Raw genomic sequence first — 14,765 nt, 5'->3', positions numbered from 1 at the left:
GCATTATCTTTTGTTTTCTTTGCCTAATACAAAGCAGGCCTATATCCAGTTAAACCAGGCAAAATAGTGTAAAGTAAGTGAAGTCTTCAAGGCAATCTGTCCTTCATTTCTGAAGACTATTAATGAATGCTCCATTAATATTTTAATACCTCATTCTTTTTCATTATTAACAAGAACATACTTATCAGATCTGTGGAGGTCCTTGTTATTGCAACCCCAATCTGTCTTCATTTTCTAAACTTTTGTGCTAATTCTTTGATTTCATGTCACAGCTTTGTTTCCAGAAAGCACAGGTACATTCTGACACATAATGGAGCAAGGGTGGTGTTTGGGAATGAGGGTAGCCAACAGTCTAGTCTAATGCAATACTTTTTTGTTGACACTGAAGCTATTTCCTTGTACATCAGCCACTCTTTTACAGATTGAAAAGATGGAGGGCTGTCAGCTGCAAAGGAGGTGATTGATACAGTAGGGAAGCCGTCCAGCAAATCACACTGTGAAGCCTGCATGGTAGCAAGGGGCAGAGAAAGGTGCTCCAAGGAGCACACTAAAAGAGGAAGGGGCTCTGCACCACACTAATCAATTTGCCAAAGACAGAGCAATGTTCCAAATAAAGGCAAAGATCTGGACTAAACCCAGAAATAGATGGCTTCCTCTCCATCAACAACCAGCTTACTCCTCAACTGTTTCTTCCTGGCTCTTTGGGCAGACTTGCTGCTGTGATCCTCTCAGGGCCACATGGGGAAAATGGTCCTAGTCACAAAAGCCCTGAAGAGGAGACATTTGTTTAAAATTCTGTTCCTCTGTCCATTAAGCTTTGTGCTCCTTGATTTTGTTCATGCATTACAGACTTGATCCCCCTAACTAGCTTCAACTGGCATTTTCTCATTGACTTCAATTAAGTGAGACCAGGACACAGATAAGGTTCTATGTGAGAAATCACTGCATGGTAGTAATTGCAGAATTTTATTCAAAGACATATTTTATCTGTGTTGATGAAATTAAAATAGGATAGGAAAGAGGGAAGAAAAAGCTCAGGCGGAAGGGCTGGCATTTTAATTTTTCCAAGTTGCTTCTGTAGTAGATTGACCTCCCTCAGATAAATCTGTGCACCATGGAAACTATTTTCTCACTGAGAAAAAATTTCCAAGTTCGGCTGAATGCTTATACATCAAGTTAAGCGTATAGCTAAACTGTGCAACTGTGTAATCTTACTGCCCTCTTCCCATCCTTCTCTCCTGTTGTTTGTTATCCTTACTGTCATATCTGGTTCCAAAACAGGTTAGGGTCACCGGGCTAGGGCATGTGCCTTTCACACTGTTTGTAGACCTCCCGTGCATGGGAGTATGGGAAAGAAGGGAAAGGAAAACACTTTTTAAAATCTTAAGAGGATAAATAATAAAGCGACAATATCATTCTGTAAAATAAATCCAATCAACTGATAGTTACACAGTCTAATATCCAGTCTCTACTGTGTTCAGCATAATTATAGTACTGCTCAACCACACATAGGTGGACAGAATGATTTTTTTGTTGCTATCTTGCTTTACTGTGTATTCACAGCCTAAAACCTGCAGGTCTAAATTAATAATACTAGTATGAGTATACTGTTAATAATCCTAATAGGAGTATATGTCTACATGAGTTCATAAGGGCTTAACTTCTCTAAGCACTGATGAACTGTGACCATCTGAGCAATGGAGAACTTGTGTCCAGAAAATTTTGTGTAGGAGCCAGACAACAACAGGAGTCAGCAGAGCTATCCACTGAGGTTGGAGCAGAAGCAGTTTCATAGAACTGGTGACTTGTGTAGCAAAACAGCATGCAGACACAAAATCCAGAGCCCAGGTTGAGGGCTTTTTCTCACTTGTTTTTATATTAAAAAGAAGTAAATTGTTCTCTAATTTTTTAACCTAAACATGTCGCAAGTGTCTGGGGATGGGGACATGGAGTGGTATATTGACCTCTGAGGCAGCTGCAGAAGCAGAAATAACAAAAAAAAAAAAAAAAAAAGACGCCAAGGGACTACAGATGAAGAAGCAAGAGATTAAAGCAATAAAGTTACTTAGAAGTGAATGCAACAGAAAGGAAAACGATATGAACTGTAAAATTCAACTGACCACAAGTTCTGTTTTCCTTCCACTGCCTACATTTTTCCTACATGTCTTATCTGAATTCTGCAGCTTTACCATGAGTTTTTTCTTGTTTTTAGAAATCCAGTTGTCATGAGATGACTGCAATGGAGATGGCAGTGGTTGAAGTCCTGAAGTGTCTGTGTGCACACGGCAGTACAGAGAATGCAGAGTCAGAGCTGAACAGATTCACCCCCTGTAGTAGCTGAACTTAAACTCACTAATAGGAGCGTTTCAGGTTTTTAAGAGCTACACACATAAGTGAAAAATAAGTCACAACTTTTACAGGCAACACCTTAACTTCACTATAAAGAAAAGCATGACATATATTTTAAGCACAATTTTACATAGAGCAAACTTCATTGCTCTCCTGTCAGTTTCCACTGACATTTGTGTGCTTTTCAAACAATAACAAGGCAGACAGCGATAGGGAGTTTAACACTAGAGATTGTCATCTGACCCGTTGCCCTTTTTTATTCTTCTTTTTTTTTTTTTTTCCTAATGAATCTTCTACACTTTAAGTTGTTTCATTTGTCTTGATTTGATTTTTTGAATTTTGTTTTGTTTTGTTTTTCTTTATGCATTCTTAGATGGAAGCAAGCTTATTAGCTGACATGAGAAACAAGGAACGAAATTAAACTGAGGGCGATGTTACCCGTAGAGGCAGAGAGAACTGATTCTGCAGGCAGAATCTTCTCTCCTATTTAACTATTTGTTTTCAAGATGTAAATCTCTGTAATCTTAGGTCCTATCACTCTGCTAGTGATAATAGTTAACATGAACATGTTAAGTGAAACAAGTTTCCCTTTTTTGCTTTGGAATGGACAGGTTTATACTGAGATTATCTGCAGGTTTTCCCTTTGGTTTCTGTGGAAATAATGATTACAAGTTTATCATATAAAAGTTTATGAAGCTTCTTGATGGTGCCAGATAGATGACAATGAATGGGTTTTGTTTGTTTGGTTTCATGTCTCTAATTGGAACATGTAACATCAGAGGCTCCCATTTTTTCCTGAAATTATATGCAGCCCTATTCTCCTTCTCACGTGAACTGCAATACTTTCTTCATTAGCATATGCTGTTAATATGTTCATTAAATTCATGTCACATTGTAATTAATCTGAAAATTATGTCATTTCTGCAGAACCTACAACCTCATTATGTTCACAGTATGTACATCACAGCCATTTTATTTCTGAAAGAGGTGTACCTCTGTTTGGTTATTAATCAAGGGGTCATTTCTGCCCAATTTACAGTGATTAACTCTTTACAAGAAATCATTTTGAATCCTTGAAGTATGATACCAAGGAATAAAATTATTATATGTTCTATAGAGAAAAAAATCATTGCATAGTAGCACTTATTTATATAGTAAATTTAATAATCCATATAAAAATATACATCTATATGCATCCATATAAATCCATATAAAAAAGATACAGCACACTGAGGTCAATATATAAGGCTGAGCAGGATCAAAAACTTAGGAGTAGCTAGAAACTATAAATTTCAAAAATAGAGTGCTGATATTTGATTTATAAGGAGCAAGATAGTGAATCTGATTTCAAAGTCACACTGAATAAAAATTTTTTTACCTGTGAATAGTTGTCTGTATCACATAGATAGAACAAAATTTTACTAATCAGGTGTTGCTGAAAAATGCCTGTTTAAGCTCCAGATCAACATGACTGATTTCAATCCACAGTTTCATTTTCAACAATTAGTAACAAAATAAAAGTATAGAAGACTATCTCTCCTTGTAGGTAAATGTTATCTAATATGGTTTTTTTCTTAGCATGGTGAAAGGGGTTTTTTTCTTTAAAAAATATATAAATGTGCTTTTAGGTTTGATTTTTTCAAGGTGATTTGCACCAAGTGTTTATTTATAAATGTAAGCAAACTTACTGTCATCATAAGGGTAGTATTTCATAGCTGGCTTTTGAAGATTGGGAGACATCAGTTAAGGTGACCAACCATACACACATACTTTATTAATAAGAAATTTGCAGCTGTGAGTGGCAGGGATTAACATAGAGCAGGAATAACATGAGTGATACCAAATACCAGGACTTTCTGTGGGCCTGGATTTCACACTCAGGGTTTGGCACCTGAGCAGTTGATTGGCAGTCTGTCAGCTACTGCCCATGCAGATCTCATCCTGCCTTGGGTTCTGAGCCCTTCGGAGGAATTGCAGCAAACAGAAGGCACGTTCCAAGAACTACACCTTCCGTTCTTCAGGAGCAGCATAGTAGCAATGATCAAAGGAGGCATTAGTGAATAAACACATTTTAATAATTGATACTATGGTTCTCTGTGAATATTGATGGTTAATAAGATACTCACTTTACTAAAGTGTTTCTGAGAAAGAGGAAGACCGAACAGTAAATTCTGGGAAAGGAAGTAATGCTTGGCACAATCCTTTTTAACTTATTTTTCAAAAAGATGCATTAATCAAATACAGTATAAATTTTAGTTTTCTTCAGAGTTAGGGGGACAGAGAGCTTAGGTTGTAGCCTGCTAGCAAAAACAGCATAGCAAACAAACTTCATAGTTCTAAGAGGAAACTCAGCATATTTATGAATGGGATTATTGGTGTGGTTGCTTGCCGCAGCAGGGAAAGGATTCAGTGCCCCCGGAGGCATATTTCCAGTCCTGTGCCAACTCATATGATTATTTAGATTCTCAAAAAATCTCTCTGAAGCCCTGTAGTGGTACAGAGAATAGGAAGTCTGATAATTCAAAGTGTTGTAGAAGATGGGATATGAGAAGAAGGAAAACTTAGAAATTAAAGTTGAAGTTCATGCTAGAGAAACATATTTTGGTTTGTTTTTTCTAATGTGATTTTGATGAACGTGCACTTTTTGCAAAAAAATCTGCACTGATGAAAGAGAGCAAATAGCTGCATTTCAAGCAATCCAAAACATCTATTTCTCCTCTGCAGTAACATGTTCTGACACAGGTCAGTGTGAACTGCGTGTATGAACAGATGAAAGAAAATTAATTAATTTATGTGTATTGCTGCAACCATAAACGATAGAAGACATCTTTATGTGCACTAAACTCCTGCAAGTACCCACACAGAGCCGCTAGCCGTGGAACAAAGCATCGAGGGCACCGTAGCCGTGAACCCCAGGCAGTAGCAATGAACCTCAGGCAGGGCTCAGAGTGGCAGGACCAGGCTCGGCGGCGGCGGCTGCGGCAGGGCGCACCAGGCCGGGCATCCCCGGCCTGCGCAGCCCAGGGGCGGCTCCGCCGAGCCGGGAGAGCTCCGCACCCCGCAGCGCGGCCGCTCCGACAGCGCCGGTGGCACCGGGAAGAGCCAGAGGCTCGGGAGCGCCGGTGTACGCTTTCTCTAGGTGTTTGTTTACCGCCGGCATAAGGCGAAGCCTGCAGACAATTTAGCAGCACTGAGGCTGGCGCATCCACTAAATACTTCAACGAGGGATGAATTACGGCTTCCTGCGGCGTAACTGGTAGTTCTATTCCCGGAGGAGTTTGCAGAGCCAAGTGGACCGCTCCGGGTACCAGGGCAAGCTCGGGGCGGGGGGCTGTGTAACCGCAGAGTGCGAGAACAAAGGGAGCTAATCCCGGGACACGCACACGGGGCTGGCGAGGGGCCGTGATGCCGAGAGCAGAGACCCGGGCGCGGCGCGCCGCAGCGCCGGCATATGCCGCTGCCTGCATCCATCCATCCATCCTCCCGCTCCCACCCGCGGCCCGGCGGCGGGACGGGACACGCCGCTCCGCTCCGCTCGGCTCCCGCCCCTGCCTGCCAGCCGGGCGGGCGGGCTGCCTCTCCTCCCCCGTCCTCCCTCCTCCTCCCTGCGCCGCTCCCTCCTCCTCCTCCTCCGTGCCTGCCGCCGCCCCCCCACCCTCACCTCAGCCGCCCCCCTCTGTCTGGCTCCCCCCGCGCTGTCTGGCGGCCCCCCCGTCCCCGCCGCGCTTCTCGCGAGAGCCGGGGATGCCGCCGCCGCCGCCGCCACCGCCGCGGAGGGGGAGACACTCGGGGGGAGCCGGTGACGTCGGGAGTTTTCCTGAAAGTCAATAACGAGCCCGGCGGAGGCGGCGGGAGGAGCCGAGAGCGGGGCCCAGGCGGCTCCGGGGTGAGTGCGCCGGGGGGGAGCCGCCGCCGCCGCCGCCGCCCTCCTGACCCCGCGCATCGATGTTGCGGCCGCGCTGCCCGCCCGGACGCCTCCCTGCGTAGCGGGGCGCGCAGCTCCATGTAGCCGCCGCCGCCAGCGCCCTGGGGCCGGAGCCGCCTCCTCCCGCCCCCGCGGAGACACCGGCCGCCAGGGACCGCCGAGCCCGGCGGGGGGACAGGGGAGGAGGCAGCGGCGCCCTCCCTCCCCTTCTCCCCCCGAAGCCGCCGCCGCCCTCGGGCTCCGCAGCAGCGCCCGCGGCGCCGCCGCCTCTGCAGGTACGGGGCGGGAGGGGCCGGGCGGCGGCGGGAGCGTTCGGGCGGCGGCGGGGGCGCTCGGGGAGGGGATGCGGGGCGGCGGCGCGCCGGGCCTGGGGTGGCGGGGAGCGCGGGGCGGGGGCGCCCGTGGCCTAGCGCCGGCGGCGGGGCGGGAGCGAGGCGGAGGGGCGGGGGTCGCCCCGCCGGGGTGCGGGGCTGGGGTGGGGAAGGGCGGGGCGGGGGCGTTTCGGCGGGGAGAGTTATGTAACGGGGGAGGGGGGGCGGCAGGGGCAGGGCAGGGCGTGCGCCCCGGGGGCGCTGGATGCGCGGGGCCGGCGGTTCCCACGCGGCGGCGGCCGCCTCTCCCCGCCTCCCCTCCCCGCGTCCGTGCGGCCGATGCCGGGACCAGCGCGGGGTTTTATCCGCTGGGAACTTGTGTGCGTCAGCGTGCCCGGGTGTGCGCGCGTGTGTGCCCGCGCAGCCCCCGCACCACGAATAGCTCCGCGCCCCGCGGGCCGCCCCGCCGGCGGCAGCGCCTCGCACAAGCCATGGGGATGGTGATGATGCTGCCGCCGCCGGCTCTGGCTGCAAGTAAACAAACCGGCCCCCCCGCCCGCCCCGGCCATCATGGAGGCCGCGGCCCACATGCAAAAGTTGATGCGCAGCCGGCTGCCCCGGGTGACCGGCGGCGGGGTCTGCCCGGGCCCGGTCCCGGCAGGTGCCGCCGCGGGGCGGGGCGGGGCGGGGCGGGCGGAACCCCCCGAGCCCGTCCCGGTGCGAGCGGAGGGGCTCTGCCTGCAGGGGGTCAGCGCGGCGCCCCTCGGCAGCGCGAGCGCAGCGCTATATATTGTAGTTTAAATGCAAATGATCGTGATGTAACGAGCACTACCGGGCTTATAGGCTGCGGGGTTGCTTTGTATGGGCACCGCTTCTTAGTTTACTTCTGGATGGGAGTCCAAGAGGAGTGAAATAGACAGGACTGTTTCACGTTCTCACATGATACGTTGATTAAATGTTAAAAAAAGGAGAAATCTTATTTTCCTGCTGGTGGAAAGGATAAACAGTTTAATCTCTCTTGACCTTTATTCTAGTTTTGCTTTTTTCTTTGATGTAGTTATTAGTTGAATGGTTCCTTGTATATATCTACATCATCTCATAAATTTTATGGAAACGTGTCCCAGTTTCTGTTAAAGGGTTTTATTACAAAAAATATGATGTGCCTGATACCTGCACTGCCAACTTTTTTCAGTACTGAAGAAACATAGAGCAGTCTCTTCTGCTAATGTTTGTTTATATCTTGCTAAAACTTTGCTAAACATGGTTCCATGCATTTTGCGCATAGAGGGCTTTACATCTCAAGGCAAGAAGCATGCAGATAAGTAGACCTTAACTTATGACAAGTAACATTTTAAACATGATCTCCTGTTTCTGCCAGTTGATCTATAAGCAAGGTCTGGTTGTTTACAGAAGTATGGAAAGAGAGTACATGAGGTAGAGAAGGAAGTTTATTTTGGCTTTTAAAGTAAGTTTCCCACTTAAGTTTGTAAGGCTATTTCGTTTTGGTGTTTTGATTTTTATTTTGGTAGGAGCCTGTAAGTGAACCCCAATATCTTTAATTGGATTGGATTACTAATTGTAGTCCATGCGGATATATTTTGGTTGGATGCAGCCAGTAAGTCAAGTTCAAATAAGGGCCAAAGAAAAACTTCAGAGATAAGATGTCTCTGTTTCCTAGAAGGCTATGTGTATTGTTTGAATAACTCTTTTTTTTAGTCTGATGTGAGTGCATGGTGTGTGTGTAAACACAGATAATATTAGCAAGACTGTGCTGTTTTGGACAGTTTATTCTGTGCTGCATTGCTCTAACTAGGTTTGAATGAATTCAGTAATCTCCTTAGTTTCATAAATAGGTTCACAGGTAGTATTTCAGTGTTCTACTCCCTCATTTGTTCTGCATTTTGGGGGCACATTATGTGTTTTTGAGCAAAATGTCGCTATTGTAGGGGAAGTAGGTGAGAATTTGGACAGGTACTAGTTTTAACTTTGCTCCAGTTGAAGTAGATACAGTTATAAGGATTGGGAAGCATTGTTATGTACTAGAAATTGTTGACTGTTTGACATTGGAGCAAATGCTTTGTGAAAGGGAAAACACTCTGATGTGTTTTTTTAAGTTTGACTCAAAACCACTTACTAGGACTTTGCAGTTGTTTGTAATCCAAACTTCTGTTTGCAAGACACTGACCAGAAACCGTATCTGGACTTCCTACTGCATTTTGCAACAGCATATATCTGAAGTTTCTATTATAACAAAAAGATCCTTCAGACTCCTTGGAATTTGCCTAACACCCAGTGATTGTGCGTCCTTTCACTTTCTGGGTGCACGTTTTCCCACTTTAAAGAGACCTACTGAATAGTAAATTCTTTGCCCAAGAAGTATTATTTGCTAAATAACTTCAAAGTACTCAATTGTTTTGGAAATTATGACCCATTGCTGAAGTGAACTGTGCTAAAATGCATTTGAAGTTTCCGTGCTGTTCTGAGAATGAAGATGATACAGTTTCTTATAACTGTGTGCTTACAGTTTCACTTTGTGCTGTTGGTGCAGCAGGTGATGTGGACTTGGCAACATGGTAGCCTAGCTTTCCTTCAGTTTTGAAACAGAAACCTGACATTCTTTGGCAGCTTTCAAGGCTTGGGCATGCTGCTTCTTTAGTCCACACTGGAGAGTGAAGGAGCGTGGACATACACTGACTGAAAACTTCATGTGCCATGCTTCCATTTTGACATGGATAATGCATAAATGAATTGATTTCCTGAAAGTAAACAATTGTGTGAAATTGTGTGAAAGTGACACACCATGCTATAACTACATGTTTTATATATAACAAAAGTCTTCTGTTCGCTTATTTCCAACGAATAAAATAAACATTCTGTTCAAAATGTGCTATACTCCTCTTGTGAGCTACAGTAGCAATTCAAAAAGAGGGAATAGTTAAATGTGATCATTTATGAGATTTGTTTAAGTTAAAAGGTTGCTTAAATTTCCAGTATTTGTATGAACTTTACAACCCAGTTCTTTTTGAAGTACTGTCTTAAATAAGGAAAGATTGCCAACCTAAGTGCCCTTTCAAATTATTCTAGGATATTAGATGAATTTGTGCTATCTCAGATTGTCATTCTGTTAAGGATAGGCCCAGTAAGGATAGCATGGAAGAGGCAGGGGGTGCTTTCTAGCACAACGTGTAGCTCAGGAAGTTTTGCATTGCTTGTGAGGAAAGGTGTGGTTTTGGTGAGAAGCTTGCTTGCCGACCAACGTGTTTTCTCTTTGCTGTACGGAAGAGACTTCCCCAGGATCGCAGGGTCTTCTTGGTAAATAAATGTGTTGCACAAGTTACTCTTCTTGGCAACAAGTTGTTGTGGTATAGAAAAGATTACTTTCTAAAGATAAGTTACACAATAGCTGGAAAAGCTGATTCAAGCTGTTTAAAAATTAATGTTAAAGACTGAGAAACAACAACAAAAAACCCCAAAACAAACACCAAAAGCCCCCCAAAATCCCAACCCGACCCAAAACCTACCAGCAGATACTAAAACATTGAATGTGAAAGTTAACTTTTTGGGGTTTTTTTTCTTAGCATAGAAAAATTAATCTTTAAAGTTTTGGTTTATACATTTATCTTGCGTGGTTGTATGAACAACATTCTGGACTCCCTGTAAGAGTTTATAAGTGAAACTTATTTAGGCAAATCACTAGTATGTCCTAATAGAAAAACTGCAAAAAAAAAAAAAAAAAAAATCCAAGAGTATACAAGGTGATTATTTGGTGTTTTATCCTTGTTCCATGACTCTAGATCAATAAGTATGGGTATTTATGATTCATGCCAAGGATTTAAAATAGATTGTTTTTTCCTTTATTATTTAAAGATGTTGTTCAGGTGTAGTAGGAAGATATAGCAAAGTTAATACTTCCAAAATATCCCCCAAGATTTAATTACATTAAACATTACAGTCAAGGAGAGTAAGCATATTTGGCTTTTGTAGGTGAAGGTGCTTACTTTTACTCAATTTAAATGGTTCTTTGATTTTTGATACTGTTTGTGTCAACACTTATTATGCTTAGGATAAATAATGTATGTTGAAGCCATCTTGACCAATCTTCTTCTTCCACATATCTCTATGTGAGTGTCTGAGTGTGAGTCATACTAATCAAAAATAGCAATAAGAACACATTGTTGCCCTGTGATTTTTTTTGTCTGTAATATCCTGACTAAATTAACAGTAGTGATTTTAAAATTCTCTTTAAGAATGCAACTGGGACCTCAATATTTTGTGTGCATGTCAGAATGATTTGACAGCATGGTTTGCCAAACTTCCCTGCATTGTCCATGTGACAAAGTTGTTTGGATACCTCCTATGGCAGGAGCAGACCCTGCTTTAGCTTTAGATCAATGAAGATCTCACCACTGCCTTTTTGTAGGTGTGGAATGTCAGTGCCCCACAGTCAACAGCTTCTTATACAGCTGGTTTGACACCACAGAATTAATGCAGTGGTTCTTGGTTGAGTCTCAGCAGTCCTGCAGAAAGTTTCTACCAACACACATTTATTTTTTCCTCTAAGTATTCATTGTGTTTTTTGAGATATGTAATTGTTGCAGCTTGCCTCATGAGATTTTTTTGAAATTATTATATCCTTCTCTAAATGTGTTGATACACTTGAGACAGAGAATTAAGGTTGTACATGTGAGTTTCATGTAACATTTTCTTGTACCATTTGCCAAAGACCTTCACCTAGTGAGCTCTGCATCTGTGTGTAAGTTAGGGTTGTAGAGAGCTCCTTCTGTCCTTTGGAAATCCAGGTCTCAGGTTGATGAGAATAATGCATTTTGAGTGTGAACAGGCAGATCCAAAGGTTTTAGGTTAGAAGTTGATTATGTTCCAGTCATGTTGCAGTGTCAGGATTTGACAGTAGGTTCAGCAGTGTTTGGTTGCTCTGTAGAAAGGAATCACAGAGTTCATTCCTGTTACAAGACAATTCAGAATTTGATTTGTTCAATGTAGACATAATAAATATGTACTATGTAAAAGTTTTAAAGAAAGCTATTTGTATATATGTCACTGAACTTTTCTCATCTTTTATATTAATAGTTTGAGAACCTCTTTTTTTTCTCAGTACTTTCTTGTTACTCATGAGGAGTTGGTGTATTTCTGGTTTTTATTCAGTGCTGCACTTGGTCTTTTATGCACAATACAGAGTTGTGCTGCAGAAAAGTTACCATCACAGAAATAATTTAATATGTGAGTTTAAAGGAACTTTGATTTGTACTTCTTGAGAGGTATCTTTTAAAATCTTTGCTAGAATGACTAGGAATTTCCAGATTCTTTGAAGTTTTGAAAATTAGGTTAGTTTTTTTTTTTTCCTGAGTCTGCTAGACGTAGAAAAGTAATTTTAGTTTGTTTTAAAAATATGGAAGTTCTGTTTATTTTTTCTTCATTGTTTGAGTATTTTCTAAACTATATTTTTAAAGAGTAAAGGAACTTTGTCTCTAAAAGGCAAGGATTAGTATTCCTACATTAATCCATGGCAAATGAGACTTATTACATGTGTTTTGAAGGGTTGAGTGAAATAACATTATCATAGTTGTGATACTCAGCCTAGCTGATATGACTTTTTCTGAGTCTCAAAACTTTCCCAAGATCATTGTCTCAGTAAAATTTTTTTTATGCATAATTTTTGCCCTCCCTTCATCTTTTCTACTTGAAATACATTCTTTGGTTACATTTCAGACATACACTCCAGTAAGTTTTATCTCTGCTTCTGTCTGCTTTTCAGTTATTGTTTTATGTGATTTGAGCGAGACAAAAAAGGATTAAAAGCATTTTTGTCAATAAACACAAGGCAAAACAATGGGTTGTTAATGTTTCACATGGGATTCTAAAGAAACAATTTAGTTACATTTAGAAACTTCCTTTATACCTTGGTAAACAAAGGCAAGGGTGGCTTTGTTCACTTTGCTTTAATTATACCTTTGTCCCTTAAAATAACTTGCCTTGTCATTGTAATAGGAAATAAAATACAGAGTGATGGTTTCTTTCCTGATAAACTTAATCAGTTGCAGAATCTAAATAAAACATCTAACTTGTATGTTAATATTTCAGTGTGCCTTCATTCTCCTAACTGGGCTTATCTAAGCATATATTAGTTATCTGGGGCTTTTTGACATACTGAAAGTGAAAATAAACCACTGCAAATATTAAGCATACACATAAGCATGCATTAGAATGAGCTATTTATGTTTTCCAAAGTATGTTGGTTTTCCTTACCACAAGGTGTAGGTAGTGCCAGTTACCTATCATGTCCCTCATTATTCCAAATCAAAACTTACAAAATAAAGTTGTTACAAGTAAATTTCTTATACCAATTTTCTTAAAGTTCATTGAGGCTTTTGGGATGAAATGTAGTTTAAAAAGAATTTGCAATGCCTGTCATGGAGTATCTTTGGATATTTTATATTAGTTTTAAAAACTGTAAATATGTCTACTTACAAAGTATTTAAGGTATCTTTCAGAATTTTAATCACATGTACATGAAGTTTGCAATTTTATAAATTTAGGATCTATTTTCTTTAAATAATGATTTTTTGTTAATTTCTTAATTTCTTAGTCTTGTCACATCAGTTCCTATTTTGTGTTGGTTTGATATTATGGGTTTTTTAATATTTCTTTTTCAATTTTTAATTGACATAATAAGTTGGACACATACTGTGTGCCTAGAGGTTCCTTTTTCCTCAGTCTAAGTTGAGATAGTATTTAAATGAGTCAGTATAGCCAGAATTCCAGAATAGGTAGTTTATAAAAGTATGTATAAATACTTCATACTCTTTAGATAAAGCACTGCCCTGAATGTGATTCTTCCATTAACAATATAGTCTATTTTGATTTAGCAAGTTTTGTAGCAATCTCTGTTCTGTCTTTTGTGTAATTTTTGATGATGTGCAGTATATCCTCTAATTGTTTGGCCAGCTTTGCTAGGGGAGGAGGATATACATGTGGTTTTCATATAAATAAAGCCTGGATTTCAGCTTCCATTCCTAAAGATAACTCTGGTTTTAGTTGAGAGCCTTGACATTTGAATTCCTTGCTCTGGGAGTGCAACCTGCTTTGGAAACAGTTACAGCCTGCTTGGCTGTTTGGGAGGAGTCAAACTCAAGTTTGAGAAGAACTCCTAATAGCTTCATCTGCTACAAAGAAAAGAAGAGCCCCCAAAGCAAGGAAAGAAACGTGTGTGATGGAAGCCACTGAGAACTGCTTTTTTTGGGGATGTGTGTATTGTGTGCATGCACAAAATGATTCAATTACTTTTCTGAAAAATAAGGAGATAGAGATGATGAGATTTGGCTCTGATTACATGGGGCACCAAAGAATCTCAGTGAGTCAAATAAGGGGAATCAGAAAGGTTCACTTACTGTTCTTTTCTCCCCAAACATTTTACTAAACTTGTAAAAAGGGAAAATGGTAGTACTCATTTATTGAGAGAACAAGGTTGGACGATTCACTGAGTTGATAATGGTAGAAGAAGTTGTGGGGATCATTTCTGGAAGCACTGAACTTGATGCTGCTGGTATCTCTCTGGTAACTTTAGTTGGTAAATGTGAGAGTTTCTGCTTTTTCTCAGCTCCAAAATTGTTGAAAGTAGAAGCCTTTGTTTATGAAAGTTCTTACAACAGAGAACTGAATCATACAATTTACACTGAATTTATGGGTGCTGTCTTCTTTACTCAGCTGTCTCTTGTCATGGGGAGAATGGGAAGATGCCCAGATTTCAAAGGAGTCTTGTCTGTTCTTACGAATCTCGATGCTAATCCACTTGCACATAGTGGTTGTTAAGTGTAGACCTGAAACACAGCTTTTAGTTCCTCTCCTTGGAAGGGATTTCTTTCCTTCTCACTATTCACCATGTCTCTGTAGGTAGCTGACTGCTGTGATGGGCATGAGAGCCTCCTTTAATTTAAAAACAGGAGCTGGGGAAAAGCTGGCTTTCTACTGAATGGTCCATTGCTCATTTTAATTGTTGATTTCATAGTTCCCATATGGTAGCATCATGAAGTAAGATGGTTCTTCTCTGTATTGCTGATATTCTTAAAGTTCAAGATGAAAGCTGAAAAGGTATTGGGTAGTTTTTACCATGGCTCAGGGAAACTGTGAACCTTGGCATAGGGATCTAGAATTCTGTTGGTTGT

The 14,765-nt window shown here is 41.9% G+C and overlaps 1 protein-coding gene across 2 annotated transcripts in view; it reads left to right on the top strand.

Annotated features, from left to right (window-relative positions):
* Positions 1 to 6,094: 6,094 nt before the first annotated feature.
* The window catches only part of AKT3 (AKT serine/threonine kinase 3), a 151,401-nt gene continuing 142,730 nt past the window's right edge, over positions 6,095 to 14,765 (top strand). Inside the window, exon 1 of one of the 2 annotated variants that reach the window (XM_074537262.1) lies at positions 6,095 to 6,235. The gene's annotated coding sequence lies outside the window, so the exon portion shown is untranslated. Of the gene's footprint in view, positions 6,236 to 6,406; positions 6,550 to 14,765 lie in introns of those variants that run through there. The other variant, XM_074537261.1, reaches the window with a different exon arrangement.

Source organism: Zonotrichia albicollis, chromosome 3 (assembly GCF_047830755.1).
Source record: "Zonotrichia albicollis isolate bZonAlb1 chromosome 3, bZonAlb1.hap1, whole genome shotgun sequence".
In the NCBI taxonomy this organism is placed as follows: Eukaryota; Metazoa; Chordata; class Aves; order Passeriformes; family Passerellidae; genus Zonotrichia; species Zonotrichia albicollis.
The sequence above is the reverse complement of the archived record's forward strand: the minus strand, read 5'-3'. Positions and strand labels throughout refer to the sequence as shown.